The sequence below is a fragment of the Neodiprion fabricii genome, chromosome 5 (assembly GCF_021155785.1).
Source record: "Neodiprion fabricii isolate iyNeoFabr1 chromosome 5, iyNeoFabr1.1, whole genome shotgun sequence".
NCBI classification, from domain to species: Eukaryota; Metazoa; Arthropoda; class Insecta; order Hymenoptera; family Diprionidae; genus Neodiprion; species Neodiprion fabricii.
Window position 1 is genome coordinate 10670580 of NC_060243.1, and position 20106 is coordinate 10690685.

The following is a 20106-nucleotide window of genomic DNA, read 5'->3' on the forward strand; positions in this document are numbered from 1 at the left end:
ACTTGTAATTACTAATTTTTTTTGTGAAAATGAAAGAAAAAAAAAGAAGACGTGAATTCGATGGACAGGCTTACAAGACAATATTAAGAGAACGGTAATAAATACGAGTTTGACTCTCTGTTGAATAAATTAAATATAAATAACATGTAAATGAAATATAAATAAAATATATGTAAAATAGTCGACAAAATTGTAAAGATAAAATAGTATAGATAAAATAGTTCGAATAAACAGATTGATAAATGGTAAAAACAAAAGCGCACACATAAAAAAAAGATCAAAAGTTATTCATTCACACATCCAAACATTGACACAATTTAAAAATACGCCTTCAATACACAAGACGTTAAAATTAACTGGTCCCTTGTCTTTGTCGTCGAATACCGTTGCACCAGATGAATCACTTGCCAATCCAGGTATTATACTCTTCTCCACTCTCGTTTGATGGATGCTTAGAAATCTTGTGTTCACCTTCAGGTTGCGTCGTTTATTCACGTTGAGATGGGAGATGAGAGCAGCATGGATCGTTACGACATCGAAAATTCAGTAAACTGGTACTGTGTATTTGGAACTTTGGAAAATCTTAAAATTGACTTGGTTTTCGACTTCTGCGGAGTATTATGATTGTCGGGCCGTACGGGTTGCCGTCTTTCCGCAGAGTCTTCAAAACGTTCAACCGTTTCTCCCGCCTGACGCCCGAATCGGGATGGCTGTGTCCAGCAAAACTTCGCGGGCACTTCGAATTTAGAATATCGTTACAAACTACTTCCCTATCTTACCGTGTATAATCATGGCGTTATAACTCAGGAACACGTGAATATTTGCAAATGTGACTTGCATGGTTGGCACTCCCGGGACCTCAGTGTTAAAGCCTGATCGACATCGGAAAAGTGGTTCCGTCTTCATTAGCTGTCAAAGATGACGAAAAAATATTTTTCTTCTCTATCTCGGGACGTCTGGTTGCACAATTGTGATAGAACGCGTATGCGACTCATCTTTAAGTTTGAAACACAGATATTTGGCATCGAAATCTGGTCGCCTGTTGATACAGGAGTCGACAAACAAAACTGTCGCCTAATAGAGCTGGATATAGCTAGAATAGATACAATATTTTTTTAAAATTATTATCATTATTCAATGTATTATCCAATTTTTGAATCGTGATATCGTGCATTGGTATGTATGGGAAAAGCAAACAAAAAATAAAATGCACTCTAGGTTGAGTGACAAATTGATGGACTAAAAATGAATCTTTTCGCAGTAAATTGCACGAAATTCTAACTTTGCTTGCGCAGAGACAAATGATATATTGACGTGAATTGTCATGATGCAGTACTTAACAAATTATTTTCACCGTTGCATATTTTTAAATGTAAATACATTTGGGGTGCAAATTTTATAGATGCAGGGAAATACGCTCTCTTGCGAAGTCATTAAGAACTATTGCTCCTTACAAACGGATCTAGAATCATAAGATATTACAAATTGTTCCGACTTAGAACTTGGAGGAAAATAGGGGAATAGATGAATCAAATCAACATTGTCCATTTGAATGTGTCGATCCTTGTTTGGGATTTTTTTTCTCCTGTGAAAAGGCAAAGAAAATTGAAGAAAAAAGAGCAGTGATGAGGCCAGCAGCGTTATCATTGGATGTATCAGCACATATATTCCTTTGTTTGTGAAATACTCCTTATTTATAGAAGGCTATTGTTAGGTTTGTCTGCGATTCAAGAAAAATGGAAAAGAAGAAGAGGAGTATATCAGATTGATGAATGAATATGAATCGCGTTCCCACTGAGTAGTAGGAATCCCTTCGGTTAGTTAATCGCTTTACTACCAACTTCATGTGCTCGCTGGTTTGAAGCCGCCTTTCCGTGGATACGATTGGTCCGATTCATTTCAGCTTCATATATCGAATATCGAATATCGAATCCGTTCAACGAAAGAGATTTCGTTGCTATTTCATAAAACCTAAGCGGTGTATATGAATGTGTATAAAGCAGCATTGTAACATTTTACTCGTACTAGCATACTTGCTCTTTCTTTTTCAATTGTTTTCTTTTACCGAATCAAAAAACATTGCATACGGAAAAGTAAAATATTTGTATGGTTCATCCAGTAAAGTTATACTTCATTCAGTTTAAACTAATATTCACCTGTCTATTTACCGAGTCAGCAAAATATTACAAGTCATGTAGATGAATGGTAATGATAATTTGAATGGGATTGTTATAGAAAAAAATTCGTGTTAATTGATGGTTTTGAAATAAATGCACGTGATTTTTGAGCTACTCAATATCGATATGCAATCATTCAAACTTTTTAAGTTTTCAAATAGCAGAGAAAAACAATTATGCTTAAATGGGAACGTCGCCCATCACAATTGGATGTTATTGGTAGAATGTATTCGATAAGTCTATTGCATGAAAAAATGTGTAGAACTTCAAGGTCAAGGAAAAGCATACAGCTACACACGTAAGAGACGGTCTCCACCAATTCAACCACTTTTTTTCATCCCCTCGGATCTGTTCCATAATTGGTTATATAGTAGTACTACTTGAAGGTACTTTCTGTGAATGTTTTCAGATCTTTTAATTTACTCGTTTCGAAAATGTTTTTTTTTCTATCCGTATATTATGGAAGATTGATGTTGAACATAACAAATTATAACACAAGAATCATATTTTTCCATGAACTATTCAATGCAATATATGTTATATTTTTGATGGAAGCAACAAGGCTATTTTCAGCGAAAAAAATGGTAATTACTTTTTTCTTTCAATGCAACACCTTTGATTTCGCTGCGATTTTTAGACGGTATTTGGCAGTATGTTGGGAACCTATAAAAAAATTGGCATCGTGGACCTCGAAATTCTTGCTGAGTAGAAAATATATTCTACTGAGAAAGGTGGATTAACGTCCTCTGTTCCACGAACTGCATTAAAAAATAATGTTTAGTAAAAATGTTTGATTGCAATTAATTTAATTATTTCATTCAGCAAGAATTCTGGAAATTATGGAAAAAAAGTTGATCCGTTATTGAATATAATATTGATAAGGGCTAATGGATTAATTCTTGATGAAAAAAAATTCATTAGGTTCTGAAACTTGTTCATATTCGTGGTTAGTATTAATTTTAGGTTTATTCTTTCGTAACAGCTTGTAACGATTGCCAACTCCCCTTGGAAAAAATACGTAATAAATATTCCTCCTCAAGCGTTACGTATTATTTGAACGGCCTTTTAGGTACTCATCAGTCGCGTGTTTAGGGCAAAAACATGTGTATTACGATCTGAGTCCATAATTGTTCATACGCGTGATAGGTATAGGTGTAAATATGTCGTAGGTCAAACAGACTACAGTACAGATATAGATTTCAAGTAAATTCCAGGTACTCTCGAGCGAGAAATTCATCGCCAAGATGTAACCCGTAGCTAGTACCTACTTTCTTCTTATGGAATTCCAAAAACGCAATCACTCCATCGCGTTCATTGGTTGGCATGCGTTGTGAAGAGCGAAGAGATATCAAAGAGCATTTCACTTCACCTTTTTTCAACCAGCCCTTTCTTTCTTCCTCGGTAACCTCGAATTGTGTTCTTCTATGTATTTTTATTATTCGTATCTAATTGCTCAATTTCTCATCCCTCCCTTGCCACTTGTACTTCTTTTCATCCTTTTCTTTTCGAATGAAAGGTTTCACAGTGGAGGCCAGAGCCGTCCTTTGAAGGCCGTTTCTAAATTATATGAATAATGACGCTGTGACACGGATATTTTGCTCTTTTCACGAGAAAAGATTGCGAGAGAGAAGCAGCAAAGGTAAAAAACAAAAAAAAAAAAAAATCTCAAAGAAACATCTGACGTCACGTTTTTATCCCCTATTTTTGCAAATCCTTGTTGTTACTGTAACTTTCCTTTATCTCTTCGTCGTTTTTTTTTTTTTCTTTTTCTTTTTCTGTAGAAACAATTCTGTAGGACATATTCTGTAGAATATTTTCGTCGTAGAATTGATTTCTGTAGAATCGAACCTCGTCTCTAAAAATACTCGTACCCACGTATATACGTAATTGCTTCTTTGCGGGTACGCCGAGTCTCGACTCGAGGACCCGAAATAAAGCGTTGGGACTCAGGGACCGAAAATAAAATGTTGCAGACGGGGTCCTATCCCCCGCATGAAGCTCCCCGCTGCCACGTCTGGTCAGCATATACCCGCAGAATCATCTGCAGCAGGATTTGCAGCAGCAGCATCTGTCGTGATTCAAAGATCTCGAAGATCCACGCGCGGTTCTCCTCTTAACCTGTTATGCTAAGGCTATAAGACTGCGATGCCAAAGCTAAAGGCATCGTTCGTCAGGACGTGAGATACCCCATGATCGAGGCTCGTCAAGCCGTCGTCTTTTCGCCGCCTGGCATCCTCCCGACAATCACAATTTTGTCTTATGCTTTTCCCCCTTTATACGTATTATATTCTCAGTCATTTTGCCTGCCTAGCGAATATGCTTTATCTACTGGAGTAGCTGCTGTTCCTCCGATCAACCAAAACGTTTATTTGTTCGCCGTTATTTTTACCGCCACTAAAATATAGTTTGTTCAAAGCTTAACTTGATCTGCACAAACCGAGAACTTCGTGGTTGACGGAATTAATATATGACTTACATGATTCAAAATCATGTTACTGGGATTTTCTTAAGAAGTTGACCACTGAAAGCATTCCGCAATAATTCTAACAGTGATCGTTGGACAGCGATTGATGCATAGTTTGAATTGCCGTTCGTAGATGACAAGTGCTATGATCAATGGCACTTTCACAGCAACGAAAGTTTACCATCGTGGATCAATTATACCAGTTCGTCATTTCTGGTAATTACTCAGAAATGATAGGTTACCGTCGATCAATGGTACTGTACCCAATAATAGCGACTAATCGTGTGTTATTATTGGGTCTTCGACATTTTTGTCATCGGAATACTAACGATTATATCATTTAGCCTTGAAAGTAGCCATCGACGGTTCAGAGGTATTTTTCTGTACGGGTTTCAATCAGTGATGGATCGACGGGAGCGAATCCAGTGTTTTATACGTACATGTACAATATACCTCTTCTGCTTGTGTGTATAATGTATACCGTAATCGTTTCATTGTCTCCTGATCCTCAATGTACCTTAGGAAGTTACACGTGATTTATCGGCAGCAGTCATCTATAACCACAAGATTCACTTTAGTGGACTTTCATTGCCGTTCGCGATACCTCATCGCTTCGTCTCGTCGTGCAAGCTTGTATGAGTACTCGAGTCGCTCCACGATGAGTACGGAAAACGTAAGGTTACAAAAAAAAAAAAAAAGTTCATTGCGAATAAACAGAAAAAGCGTAAATTCTTTGCGAAAATGTACACAAAAATGATGAACTCAAGACACAAATTGAAATAAATTATGAAAAGATATCAATTAAATTAAACATAGAATGAATAAAACGACGAGTCACACGGATTTCCACGGGCCAATGATGCGACCAAAAACCAAGGTATCTTCGCCACAATGAGCCACGTGTCTGCGAAAAAATCATTGATCTTTGCCTGAAGTCAATGGCCGGACCTCCGGGTCACCTAAGTTTTGTCCGGGTTCTCTTGCCTTATTTAATCTACCTTTTCTGTGCTATGTATCTTCTCAGTTTTCTGTGTGTATAATAATAGAAACATATTGGCGTGCGATGCGTGTAGTCGTAAACAGTCTCATAACTGTATCGGAGTACAATATTTTCCTGTTCTCTCACCAACACGCGTTACGTGCATCGTACTTTGTAAGGTTTTATCGTTGTAAGTCATTCAAGGCTTCACCTTGAAAATACACGAACTGCCGCTAAACTATGTGAAATCGACTTATTTATTAAAAAAAGAATCGCGCGCCACCTATCGTAAAATGGTTTTACTAATTCAGAAACCTTCGCGAGCATGCGCACAACAACTCATTAAAATTTCATCGTAATCAGATGAATAGTATAGGAACGCATACGAGACAAGCAAATATATACCAGTTGTAGTATTTCTAATATTGCCGAAATTGTCAGTTCGATTTAGAATTTTCTTCGCTTTCAGATAGTTCTTTTTCAGACAAAAATATATGACTTACGATTGAGGTGTATGTACGACGTATTGGCTAAAAATAGCTTCCCCGAGGAAGTTTACGGAGATAGCACAAAAGGGCGCGTGTCGATCGCTCGCGCTCGATCGATAATAATGCAACGTGGCAGTGCGGTATACGATTCGATCTTGTAAACAATCCGTCAGCTGCGTGACACATGATGCGAATGAACGAAAGGAAAGAATATCAGCGCTCGTGTTGAAAAGTTTTTGAATGTAAGATACAAATCCGTGAGTCATTTACATCAATTTTTTTTCATTCATAATAATATTGTGGTATAAAAATTATACCGATTATCGCTTCACTTTATTGAACAATAATGCCTTCACTTTTAGGGTTATAAAATTCAATTTGATGATATAATTGGGATAATGAGTAAGAAAGCATTTGACCGTGCTCTAAAACCTACGTGTACGAAATTATAATACGTGAAACACTAATGTTAGAATTTAATATATTTCCCAAGGTATTTTTCTAAAATAGCCCTCTAATTACCACTTGCTAATTTAATTTTTTTTTTCCTATTATCGTGCGCAAAGTTCGATTTTGCGCATGCATTTGCGTTCGCAAAGTACCACTTTCCCACACGTTGACAAGAGCGTGCGGGAATGCAACTGAGCGAATGGGGATGTAGCTGAGCGTGCGGGAATGTGGTGAGCGTCGCATACTTTTTACCGCCAAAGTTTCCGAAACCCAGTTACCGGTACCCCGCCATTTGTTATTAAATATAAGTGAACAAACGCAATATTCATGTGTTCCATCGAGTTTGAAGGTGTGACGTATGTATTCTAAATATATTTAAAAAATTTCAAATCCTTTTACCAGTTATTGAGCGAGAATCGGCGAGTTGAGTTTTGAAAAACGAAGAATTTGGACGCGATGAAAAATACAATTTTTATTAATTATTACTTTAACTAATAATCTGATTTGAAAATTACGTGAGCAAAAAAAGTTGACTTTTGACAGGTTTAGTTAGTGGTATTTTTAATTTTTTTACTTGACACTTTTTATTTCATCCCGCATCTGTCTGCGGACAATACTTTTACCGCATTTCGTGCGGAGAAGCCTTTTTATGATCATCGTGCCCAATAATTCACGTGCGAACCTCTCAATAAGAACGTCCAGCCTACAAGGAAAGAAAGAGAGAAAGGGAGAGTCAGTGAATTAGAAACGCACGCATGGCTGGGGTACTCGAATTCCCGGAAAAACTCTTCCCCGCGGCGACTTTTGCGGAGTTATTGAGAGGTCGGACTGTATTTCCCACAGTATGGTAACAATTTTAAGTGTACTTTATACTTTTCCAAGAATCACGCGTCTCGTTCGATTCATCATGTATCGAAGTGTCCGGATAATAATGTCCTGGATCTAGGATACGTTATACTTGCAGCGTACTGTAAGAGGTGGCGCAGAAGTTTGAACGTCGAATAGAATCCCAGGTTCGATTGAGAATTTGATTTGTGGCAATGAAAGAGTAATTAATGAGAGGCACGGTCGGGAGGGTACACGAGGTCGAGATAGTAAGTCGTCGACGCTGACGCCGATACCTGGTTATTGCCATAGAAACTCTAGTGCACATATACGTAGTACGTCGGCAAAGGTAACCGCCTACAAGACGCCGCTAAGACCAAGTACGTTGTGAACGCGGCCCAGGGTGACCCTTGCAATCAAAGGGTCATACTCGTGATGTATTGGAGCCAATGATGCCGTTAGACGCTAAAGTGCAAAGTTGTTAGTCATGTAGCCACCGCATTTACCGCAGGGATGTGCTTTTAAAACATCCAGATGTGTTGAGTGTTGAGCGTTAAGTGTTGAGTCTCCAGCGTCGCTCCTTCACTGCTTTATCGTTTCTTCCGTGATCCGTTTTTCGTTTCTCTTCTTATATGTTCGATTCTTCCGGTTCTTTTCTTTCCTTGATGCTTCGCTTTCTGTTGCTTTCGTCATTTTCACCGCATCGCACCGTTTCCCAAAAAAAAACAAATGGTAAATCCTGATACGCGTAACCACGCGCCACTGTAAGTTTCTCCCAAGATTAGTACTATGTGTGTCGGAAATGCCCGTCTCAAATATGTATAGTATTAGCTTGATTATACTATTATTATGTATACACCGATTTTGTTTGTAGCGCGTGCGATTCAACTTGCTTAATTTTGATTGGCTGACATCCATTTTCCCAATCTGAAGCAAACTGTCGCCGACAAGATCAAATTCCCTAGAATCAACCGGTTGACAAGTGGTAGTCAACCATAACCGCTTGCCTGTTAAGAATCGTCGGGTCACGGTGTAGCCGCGATTCATTACGCATTGATCACTCTGCCTCAGTTGCAATTGTTGACCAAGAAAACAAGAATACACACACACGCACGTACGCACGCACACGCACAGATGAATGAAATGAATGAAAAATTCTTTTTTTCCAACCTGCACGGAAAGTATGCCTTTTCGTGCATTTAAAGTGGCTTTTTCCCGACCAGTGACAAATGACCGGGCGCAAATAACCTATCGTAGGAGGGCGCCGCTTCGAAGAATGCCGGGCGCAAAATGAAGTGGAGTACCTTTTCTCTGGTGCACTCAAAGGCAAACTTTCGGTACATGTTGTGAACAAAAAGTATCGCGTGCACCACCGGTGGAAAGTGATATACGTTCGTGTTAGTCTCAGCTGAGCCGAGGTGTGCAGAGGGTCGCCGAAACTCAGCTGAAACTCGCACTCGCGTCAGTCGCTCACTTTCCGCCCTAGATACACAATGTACTATTATTTATCCCTGACCGCATCAGTATAAAACAGGCCATAAATATTTCTTGAAATATTAAGTCTGTAGGTATAACACATAATAAAACATTTTTCTCAAAATGCTGTTTTTGTCTTAGCATATTTTAATGAGAAGTATCTTGACGTATAAAGAGTCGAGTAATTCCTCAGTGATTATGTGGCCTAGTACTGTTACAATAACGGTATAAACGCAGAGAAAGATAGAGAGAGTACGGTAGGGTAGTTTTATTTATCTTGCGACAGGTCCCCTCTGACAGAAGGAGGGAAAGAGTGAGAAGAGAAAAGTGCAAAATAGGAGAAGAAAATAACGCAGTTTAATTGCCGTGTAAAACAGGGTTGTTTCACCGTCATTGAAGTAACCGTTGGTAATTTATTAGAGTGAGGTACCCTGGGTGGCAGTAAAATGATAATTAGCGAATCGTAAATCTGATATATGTGTTTGTGGGTACGAGATACCCTGCAGGCAGTAGAAACTGTCCAATTACGTTGACGGTTAATGTCGTGTGGCCGCGGGCTGCCTCAGGTGCCTACGTATGTACGTTCATACCGGAGAAGCCGACATGTGCTGGTGCAGGTGCCTTGCGCACGATCCAGTGAATCGCGAATCCCATTCTCAGAAGGAATTCTGAATGCGCTGACCTTTGAACCCCGTCGTTAAAACCGCGGTCTCACCGTAACACGCCTCCAGGTAATGTAATTAATAATTACCTCGAGTTCTAATTACTAGAGAATCTCGACTCGATCATTAAATATTCACGGTGACACACCCACCCATGTTTCACCTACAACATTCACTTAAGCGTCATCCATTTATACTTGCAACTGAAACTTGACATAGAAGATGTATGCTGATGTTTAATAGTCTAGTCGATAAGCTCAAAATGGTCTAAAATAGAGATACTGCTCTTAAAATTACGTGCGATAGCTCATTGGATTCGGAATGACGCCTAGACAAATGCACTAAAATTTTTTATCAGCACATAAAAAATTGCAAAAGTTATAAACAATTAAAGATGAAAAAAAAAGGCATTTCGTTTTTCGCCAATATCTCATAGACTATTCATATTTCTGAAATTTTGAAAAAAGACTCTTAAAGAGGAGAAAATTTCCAATAAAAAACTACCTGCTCCCGGAAGTCTATCTCCATTATTTATAATTTTAATTTAACGCTGAAAATGGGTCTCCGCGCTTCGTTTTTAGGTCGCGTGCGCGGCGTCAAAAGCGAGTACTACACGTTGATTAATTTTTTTAAGGTATTGAATATTTTTTAAAAATTTGAAAAAATTATGGTATATTTTAAACACTTCAAAAAATTTATCCACGTTGGAAATTTTACTTAAATTTAATTTTTTAACAAGTTAAACGATTGTTCAGTAACAAAATTTTCTCCAATTTCCGTCTTCATTGTAAATGAAAAAAAATGTTTAACTGTCGCAAAAATATTTCGCTTCTTGGAGCCTTTCTTATATACATACTGAACAATATTACGCCATAAAAGTTAGAGAAATATTCATACTTTGTTTATAATAGTTTTTGTACTCGAAAAAAAAATGAAAAATTCAAGTAATACTGTTAAAAAAAATTTTTTTTTTCTTAATCATGATATTATCGTTTTTTTATCAATACAAGATATCAATTGATTTGCAAAAAAAAATTTTTCCGCCATTTGTTCATAAATTTTTTACAAATAAATTGATTATTTAAATATTTTTTCAAACTTTTTTTTCACAACTGTATTATATTAAAAATATTATGATTTAAAAAAAAAATTTTTTTTGCTAACAACAATTTTTACTTTTTTTTGTACAGAATTGCTTTGAAGGTCTATAACCGTATCTGTATTATTTAAAAAGTTAGAAGTCATAAAAGTTCCAAAAACATCGAAAAAAACATCAGATTTTATAAACAAATGCGCATAACAACAGATTGACAATAACTACAAATTTTTTGATTAACTCATTCAAAAGATCGTTTAATTCTTTATAAAATCGACTAGAATGTTCATTTTCGTATCTGTAATAGTTTAAAAGTTATATTAGTTTTTCAGTAGACAAATGAAGCAGCCGCTGCAATTTTTGTAGCACGTGTTTTGTAAAATAACAATAAAAAATTGAAAAAATTTTTTTTTCTATATTTTGTTATATATGGTTGTTTTTGTAATTTTTACAAGTTTGAGAAAAAAAGTACAACAAAGTTGAAAACTTGTTTGTAACAAATTGATAAGTTAATAAACAATGGAATTGTTGATAAAAAAAAAAATTTTTTTGTTACTTTATAGAGGACTGTCAATTATGATAAAAAAATAATTTCTTAACTAATTATTTAAACAATAGAAGTATAAAAAAAAAACGATTATAAACAAGTAAAAATTGTTGTTGGCAAAAAAAATTTTTCTTTTAAATCATAATATTTTTAATATAAGAAAGTTGTGAAAAAAAAGTTTGAAAAAATATTCAAATAATCAATTTGTTTGTAAAAAATTTATGAACAAATGGCGGAAAAAATTTTTCTTGCAAATCAATTGATATCTTGTATTGATAAAAAAATGATAATATCATGATTAAGAAAAAAAAAATTTTTTTCAACAGTATTACTTGGATTTTTCATTTTTTTTCCGAGTACAAAAATTATTATAAACAAAGTATGAATATTTCTCTAACTTTTACCGCGTAATATTGTTGAGTATGTATATAAGAAAGGCTCCAAGAAGCGAAATATTTTTGCGACAATTATTTAAACATTTTTTTTCATTTACAATGAAGACGGAAGATGGAGAAAATCTTGTTAATTAACAATCGTTTAACTTGTTGAAAAATTAACTTTAAGTAAAATTTCCAACGGGGATAAATTTTTTGAAGTGTTCAAAATATACCATAATTTTTTCAAATTTTTAAAAAATATTCAATACCTTAAAAAAATTAATCAACGTGTCGTACTCGCTTTTGACGCCGTGCGCGTGACCTAAAAACGAAGCGCGGAGACCCATTTTCAGCGTTAAATTAAAATTATAAATAATGGAGATAGACTTCCGGGAGCTAGTAGTTTTTTATTGGAAATTTCCTCCTCTTTAAGAATCTTTTTTCAAATTTTCAGAAATATGAATAGTCTATGAGATATTGGCGAAAAACGAAATGCCTTTTTTTTTCATCTTTAATTGTTCATAACTTTTGCAATTTTTTATGTGCTGATGAAATTTTTTAGTGCATTTGTCTAGGCGTCATTCCGAATCCAATAAGCTATCGCACGTAATTTGAATAGCAGTATCTCTATTTTAGACCATTTTGAGCTTATCGACTAGACTATAAGGTGTCCACTGTCCGTACATCGGAAAAACGATAATAAACCGAGTATCTATCCTAGTAAGTGTTTTCACCAGCTATGAAGATTCACCGCTTTGAATGGGTTCCTTGATCGACCGAATAAACTTTCCACCAACTTTATTACGTGGAACAAAACGTAGTGTGAACTAAGTAAATCGTGTATTGTGATAGCTGTAGAAGAACATGCGCATCTACTGTAAAGAAGTGAGGGGGCCTCAGGCGTACCAGTAGCAGACCGTATTTTGTCGATAACGACGCTTCGAACGCCTATCAAAAAGCTGTAAGGTTAATCGGTTTTCTAAGTTTATAATGTATTGATGTGATTTTTGTCAGAGCCAGAGACTGCAAACGCTAAGAATTCATAAGGTACGGAAGATTGTGGTATCGTATGGGAATGTTCAGAGCTTTAATGGATCTGTCTTTCTTTCTGCTCTGATCTTTTTTTGCCTTTTTTCCCTCTTTCCACCATGAAGCAAATAAAATCGAACATTGTTTCAACGATATCGAAGATTTAAGAAAAATCTTGAGAACTGTTAAAATTCCAAACTTCAGGTAACACCAAGCGATTTCGTGTATACGTGTTATTCAGATTATAAGGGTGGTAAGGTTAATTCCTCGTGGACAAGTACTCGTCTAAGAATTGGAAATCTCTTTCGCGGTCTATTGCACGCTGCATATGATCATTCCTTGTACGTAATGATCGGCACAGCTGGTCTTCACTGTAGGGAGGGACAAATGTTTAGTTATAGAACATGAGTATCTCATTATTGACAAAAAGAATTTTATTATATGAAAGAAACACATAACTAAACCACAATTAAATCAATTATATAATGAGCAATGTGATTTTTAGAATAATTGCTGATGAACCACAGTGAGGAAATTTTATTTGTTTATCAGTTTGTACAGCTTGTGATCGACGAGTTAGTAAGTCGAATGAAGTTTACCTTGCGCTGGTAATAAACTCGAATTGATGATTATTCTGTACGCCCTGTTGGAATGAAACCTGTCTACTCTAAGAGGAAATAGCTGGACCCACTTCGCAGCAAGAATACATCTAATGATGCTAGTCGCGATAAGCCTGGTAAATCCGTGTATCTCATGCCCTGCAGTTTGCGCAGATGATGTTTGTTACACTTATTGTTACCCTGCGTTCCTCCCACAAGACTATAGGCACTAGATCCTCCTCTTCGTCTTCCTCTTTCTCGTGGACTGTAGTCACGACTAATCCCCACTTTGCCGTGCCACGTTCTTCATATCTCGGTCGAATGCCGTCAGGGAAGAGAGAATGAGTTAAAAAGAGAGGGGGGAGAGAGGGAGGGAGGGAGTTTGCATTTACGGTCAAGACGCTTAATTTTTGTACCCAGCTTGTCTGGTGCTAGTTTTGCGGGCGTGAGAATACCGGTGACCCCATCTTCCTCTTCCTTGATGACCTCCTATTCGAGGTAGAGCACATCTTTCCATCGGTACATTTTCTGAAGTCAGCATCCAATGAGGCTGAATGCTACGTAAGCAAAGTTTTCGCGTTGCTCATTGAAGAATGTCCAAAACAACCCTCCTTCCATCACACTTCTCAATTAAAACTGATCCGTTATATAAGCTGTCGGTATGAACCAGATTGTCTCGTGTTTAATGTTCCCATTTTGCGTTTTTTATGCAATTCAATGTGAACGAAGAATCTAACAACTGTTCGGAGTAGTCCAAATGTGACTCGACTTCGATACTCAAATTCTTTAGTATCGTGGAATCGTTTGAAATGTTTGAAAACAAAATTGAGTTACTGCAAAAATCTCCCTTGACATTTAGCTGTGTAATACTGTTGTTTCTACGAATTTTCGTCTTAAAAATTTAGCACGTTCTGTTGCATCGCAATCAAATTTAGCCATGGTGATAAGATTTTTCAGACTGATGCCAGGTTGCAAAACTTGTTTGTCACATCTGATACTGCAACCGTGTGCTTCTGTATATTCATTTTCAGGTTTATTCACTCAATTTTGTTTAAAAAAGTGTTGGATTTCTGATACTATCTAGTCGTGAAGTATTAATTTGAAAAATTCATAAGGTAGAACAAGTTTTGTCTTGCATTGGTCGGTTTATATCAGCCAAGAAGATGTTTTTAGTGTTTGTTGGGGTTGAACGTGGGAAGAATTAGAAACAGAAGTGAACAAAAAAAAAGAAACTACCGTAAAAACATAAAAATTAAATTGAAAAACGTGTAATTTAATTAAAGATGTGACGGTTCGTGTAATCATCAGTAAACGGGATTATATGCTTTATCGCCTGTTGGTATGGAGGAGGCCGGTACTCGGACAAAATTTTTATGAATCCGGCAGCCACTTCTTAATCCTATACGTTACTCATGGTGATTTGATAATTGAATTAAGACAATCTGAGAACGTTATATTTACCCAGTAACTTGTCAAAGGAATTAATACCAGTCGCCCTGGACCGCCGGCTCTTATTTTGAATCTATAGCTAATACAGTTTCGTGGATCTCTAATACGACTTTGAAGTTCGAGGTTTGGTGAGGGCAACTGGCATAATGGAGCACTGATACGTCGCCTGACCACCGTTGAAGATGGAACAACTGAACGCTAAGACTCTATCCTGGGGTCCTCCCGGATTTTCTAAAGCGATGAGCTCTGCTACTGCGCAAAACGTAATAGTGTTACCTCCAGTTGTCCGCCGATTTGTACTAATTCTGACGTTGTTTATTACTCGGAGCTGGGTATCAAATCGGTAGGAGAATGATTTGTGATGGTGTTAGATTATAAATACTTGTAATCAACGTTCAATTCTATGAATTGATGTCGTTTAAATATTGAATGCGTATCAAATTGAGCAGATGCTATTGTGTCTCGCCACAATATCTGCTGTATAATATGACCATCGTCTATCATTTATTCAAAAACAATTGCTACGTGTAGTGTTTCGTATTTTGACAACTTAGTATCTGAAGCTTCAATCTTGTCGTAACCGATATTGGTTTGATCAGTCTAAAAGTATGGCGCTATGGCTTCCTTCTAGATAGCTTAGGATCGCTTCAGATCGACATTAGAAGTAACGTTGATGACTGTTTTTGTATAAAATACCTATATAATGAGAGCAATCTAAGTATCTGTAGAAAAATATACGTAATAACAGGTATATACGTAACGAGAATGATGCAAGTAGTCACAAATTTATATTTTAATTGATTGGTTATGAAGTTTTTAGTCTGTTTAAATGATGCCAGGTGATTTAGTAATAATATTGCGCTCAGTTTATACCGTTTGAAGCGAGATATTGTGAATATATCACACATATCATTGGAAAGTCAGTGGTACTGATGGGTAGGTAGATTAATTAGTGGTTGGCAGGCCAGTAGAACTTGGTTCAGAATAATGAGAGATCCATAGAGTGCCAACTTTGGAGCAACTATGGGCTTTTTTTTTGTATTGGGGCGTTGTATTGTTGAAGTGTAATGTTTGTCTGTTTCAACGAATTTATAATACCATATGAATGGTCCAATTGACTGTGAAGCATACAAAATAATAAGCAATTAAAAAAAACGTTCCACTTTATTGCTTCTCATTTTTTAATGTGTGCCACGTGAATCAAAGTAACGTAACATATATGGAATATGGTAGGGTATCAATGTCAACTGTGAGCTTCGGAGCTGTAAGCAGATTTCGTTTTTCGATTGCGTCGTTCGTTATTTATTTGAAGCTTCATGTTCGTATAGTCTATTATTTCAGTAATTCGAACATATTCAAGGTGGTAGAAAACCAGAAATCAATAAACAAACGAGTCATGCATTTGGTGGAAATGAACAGGGTGTGCTGATCTATTCATCTTCTACATGTCACGTGAATAAATGTAATGTAATGAGAATTAACGTACGTAACATACTGTCTAATTTGAGGCATCACGACTATTCTTCCACTAGCTCTGGTTAGCATTATTTTCTCGGATTCATGACAAGCGAACGTCCTTCGTCTGGGTATTTTTTTACTAGCCACTCGTGCGTGTCACAAATGTTTCTGTCTGTTATTCAGGCTGTTTTTCAAATTTGTATATATCGTATCGTATTGCTAAGAGAATCTGATTTGTGCAATCACAAGAGCCCGTAATGCGCAAGTCAGTAATAATAAACAAATGCCACTAAATCACGATACTTCCACTAATTCACTCTTACGACACTCGATCACTGTTTCATTTATTTACTTACATAACTTTATTAGCATGGCCGAGTTTCATCAAATTTGCGATTTAAACCCAAAATTGCATAACATATTATTCAATAATAGTAATTCATTAGAAATATTTTCACGGTTAACAGCGTGACAGCGCCATTAGGCAGCCTTTACGGGCAACAGTGCCATCGGCCCGTGATTATTAACAGCTCTATCCAGCGGCCATCTTGTTCATCGACTCACTTCGCGACTTTGTGATCACTTGCTGACTGAAAGCGTATTCAGATTCATGCCAAAATCAATAGGCGGTGGGGTATCGATGCCAAATATCTGTGTTATAAACTTTTAGTCGATTGGTATACGCATTCAATCATAATCGTGCAGCCAAGGCGCTCCGGCGTGAAGGAGAAGAAAAATGTTTTTTTCATCATCTTCGATAGCTAACAAATACGAAACTGCTTGACCGATTTCGATTAGACTTTAACACTGTGGTTGTATGGGTCGGGGATACGAGCCATGTAAGTCTCACTTCAACATATTCACGCGTTCGCAAGATATAACGTCATGCTTGTGCACATGAAGCTCGCTATTACCAACAAAACGTGATTTTTGTTCCAGTCGTACCCTCTCAAGTTTCAGACTGCAGAAGTGCATTTAGTCGCAATTGTCCGGAGCCTGGAACACCAAGGATAAGTTAGGAAATTGCTATGTGTATATTTCAAAACATAAAATGGTGTTACCAAAAACCTGGGCATATGGCGCAACGTGTTTTGTAGCAATATATCCATCGCAGCGCGAAATAATTTATAACCTTTCCACAAAGACGTGAGAACAGAGAAATTTTGATTATAAATTCGTAGCAATTTTTAACTGTACCTCTATGGGATTTTGGAGTGCCAGCACGACAGATTGAGTAAATCGTATATACATTTTTTTCTTAGATTAATGAAATTTTAAAAATTTTGGGAAATCATAGTATTTGTAGCTGTTATGCTTGTGTGGATTTTTGAAATTGAGAAACGTGTCGAAATATGTTGTAAGAGTACGAAAAATCTAGGATCCAGATACCAACAGAGTATCATATCCTCAAAGTAAGTACGTTATAAGTGCGTTGGTGTGTCATAAATTTTTTTTATATCAGTTTTGGATGAGCATTCAAGCGCAATGGCACGAATTATCATTTGTCAAAGACAGATAGCTTATTTTAGATAGAGCAGAACTGTAAAATTTGATTTGCTCAATTTGTCGACCTCTTCTTAAAGTTCATTTATTTTGGAAGCGATAATCTTGAAGTTCGGTGTATATAGGTAGTCGAAATCAAATGGCATTGTTAAATTCTTGCAAAATCTTTGAATGTTCTGATTTCGTGTGAAGCAGAATCAAATTATATGTAGCATAGTGCATAGTGCAAGTCAAATTTTGCATAGTGATTATTCCTTACCGATAATTCGAAGCTTTGAGGAAACATGTCAAAAAATCCATTAAACTTTTTCGATTTGAATTACTCAACATTTTAACTATCGACGAAGTTTTATGAAACAAACACTCTACCGCCGGTTTGGATTTCTCGTATTTAGTGTCTTCCTAAATTAATATTGGTTCAAGTGATATTAAAAACTCGTGTTTTTCCATAAGGTCTTCGCGTTACACTTTTCGCGTGAATATATGAAATAATTCCGCAGCTATGCCGGTACCATTAAGCACGTAAGTCGCTATCTAATATGCAATGGTTAACTATCAAATTATATTTCTCATTAGCAATGGACTTTTCGTGACAACTTTTTTTCTTCGTGTTACGAGGATAGCTACAGACTTGTTGCTAACATGACTTATTTCAATGACTTGGAGGTATCGATGATATTTCTGGTCAGATATTGGTAACCATGTAATACTCACACTTTTGCAAGAATTTTTGATCATGTAATAAGTAGCAGAATTAAGGTATTCGTAGAGAAGAAAAATGAAATTATAGTAATGATATTTGTAACTTTGAAGTGTTTACGACGTTCCGCTTATTGGACTTGGAGAATTAGACTTCCGTGGCGTCCTCTTCGTAGTCGAGGATAGAGCACACATATATTTAGAGCACATCTTGAAATAAATAAACATACAAACGTGTACTGAGTCGGGATGTTACGTGAGTATCGTATAATATTGCTTCCGCGTGTGAAATGAAGAATACCACACGAACGCTGTACATCTAATTAAATCCGACATGTAACGACCGTATCTGAGCACGCACACTCACTTTGCCTACCGACGGATTGCTTCTTGGCTCGAGATCGGACCGAGCTCTTCTTCTCCCTGCCCCCGTTCGCAGCAGCAGCAGTCCTGAATGAGCAACTCGGTATCACGATATCTTATTCTCCGTGTTCCGATCACCGGTGCTTCTGCCTCTGTTGCACCCTGGATAACTCATTTTTGCACTGAGACTATTCTGCCCGTTGAGGTGAGAGTCTACGAAAATAAACCTACTCTGCCTTGTAATTTACTCGATTATCACAACATGAATTTGAAGTAGATTCAATCCAACTAATGTCTGCCCTTTTGACCTATATTTTCCTGCATCTCTCATATGCACAGTTCCCAAGCTAACTATAATGTACTCTGCATAAACTATGACTTTGTGGTAATTCGTAGGAATTTTAATGCCAATCTACTTGATAATTTCTGTGATGCAGTCAGTATTTACGATTTTCACTCCGCTCGTGTTTTGTACCTTGTGCCGTTCTCCAGGACATGTTGGAAACACACTACCGATATCATGCTTCACCTCTACATGGTCAGCAATCCAGATATGATACGATCGTTTTGTCAGTCATCAGCTTCATTCATTGCGGCATATGACATGATCAGTGTTGAACTACTACTCTGTGCCACCCGCTCTTCTTCATCAGGGTCATATCGGGTTCGTTCATATTGCAGTATTGAACTGGAGGCATTTTAAAATGATCTCGAGACGTGCGACTGGCAGTTATTCGAAGATCGCCCCACTATTAGCAGTAGGCTTGAATGTCTGCAGGATAACATCATATCTGACTTGGACCTGCATGGTCCCTATGTGGTATGTTTTCGGGAGACCAAAAAACTCCCCTGGATCTCGGAGGAGTTGTTTCTTCTGCAAAGTATGAGGGATACGCTCTATTCGTTTTATAAGCACTCCAAAATGCAAGTCGTACTGCGGCGGTACCGAAAGGTCAGAAATGATATTCATAGGCGTGTTTCGGAACCCTGCTTGAACTGTATTCTTGCTCAACTGTCCGGAGTACACCAGCTCTCTACGCTTTAATGGAATTGAGAAATTTAAGTATCACGCTGGCCTCATCCAACACCTCCACTGATTCAAGCAATTAGCAAACTTACCAAGTAAAATTCTATCATAATTGTATGTAGCGCCTCTTCGGAGACCATCAACTATTTACATTTCTTATTTACGGTAACAATTAATTGACCCGTTTTGTTGAACAAGTTTTAATCGTTATTGTGTTTTTACGTGACATTAATCCAATTTTGATGTTACATATCATTTATGAATTTAAGACCATATTTGCAGAAACGTTTTTATCTTTACCAATGCTCAAATAATGAAATTGCAGGACCGTAGAATTTCAAGCGTCAATCCTGTCGGCTTCCTGATAATTTCGATGTCAACCCCTTTTATTTTGGCAGCTAACGTCCTTCCACGCGGGTTCTGTGGGCCGAAAATTTT

General features: G+C 36.9%; 1 protein-coding gene and 1 long non-coding RNA gene across 5 annotated transcripts in view; one reads left to right on the forward strand and one right to left on the reverse strand.

The window, feature by feature from the left end:
- Positions 1–20106, forward strand: part of LOC124182217 (telomerase-binding protein EST1A-like) — a 241416-nt gene that overhangs the window by 53674 nt on the left and 167636 nt on the right. The window lies entirely within an intron of this gene.
- Positions 12323–13434, reverse strand: LOC124182221. Its single transcript, XR_006870712.1, has 2 exons — positions 13170–13434; positions 12323–12941 (listed from the first exon to the last, which is right to left on the reverse strand). It is a non-coding gene; the product is annotated as an uncharacterized LOC124182221 (long non-coding RNA).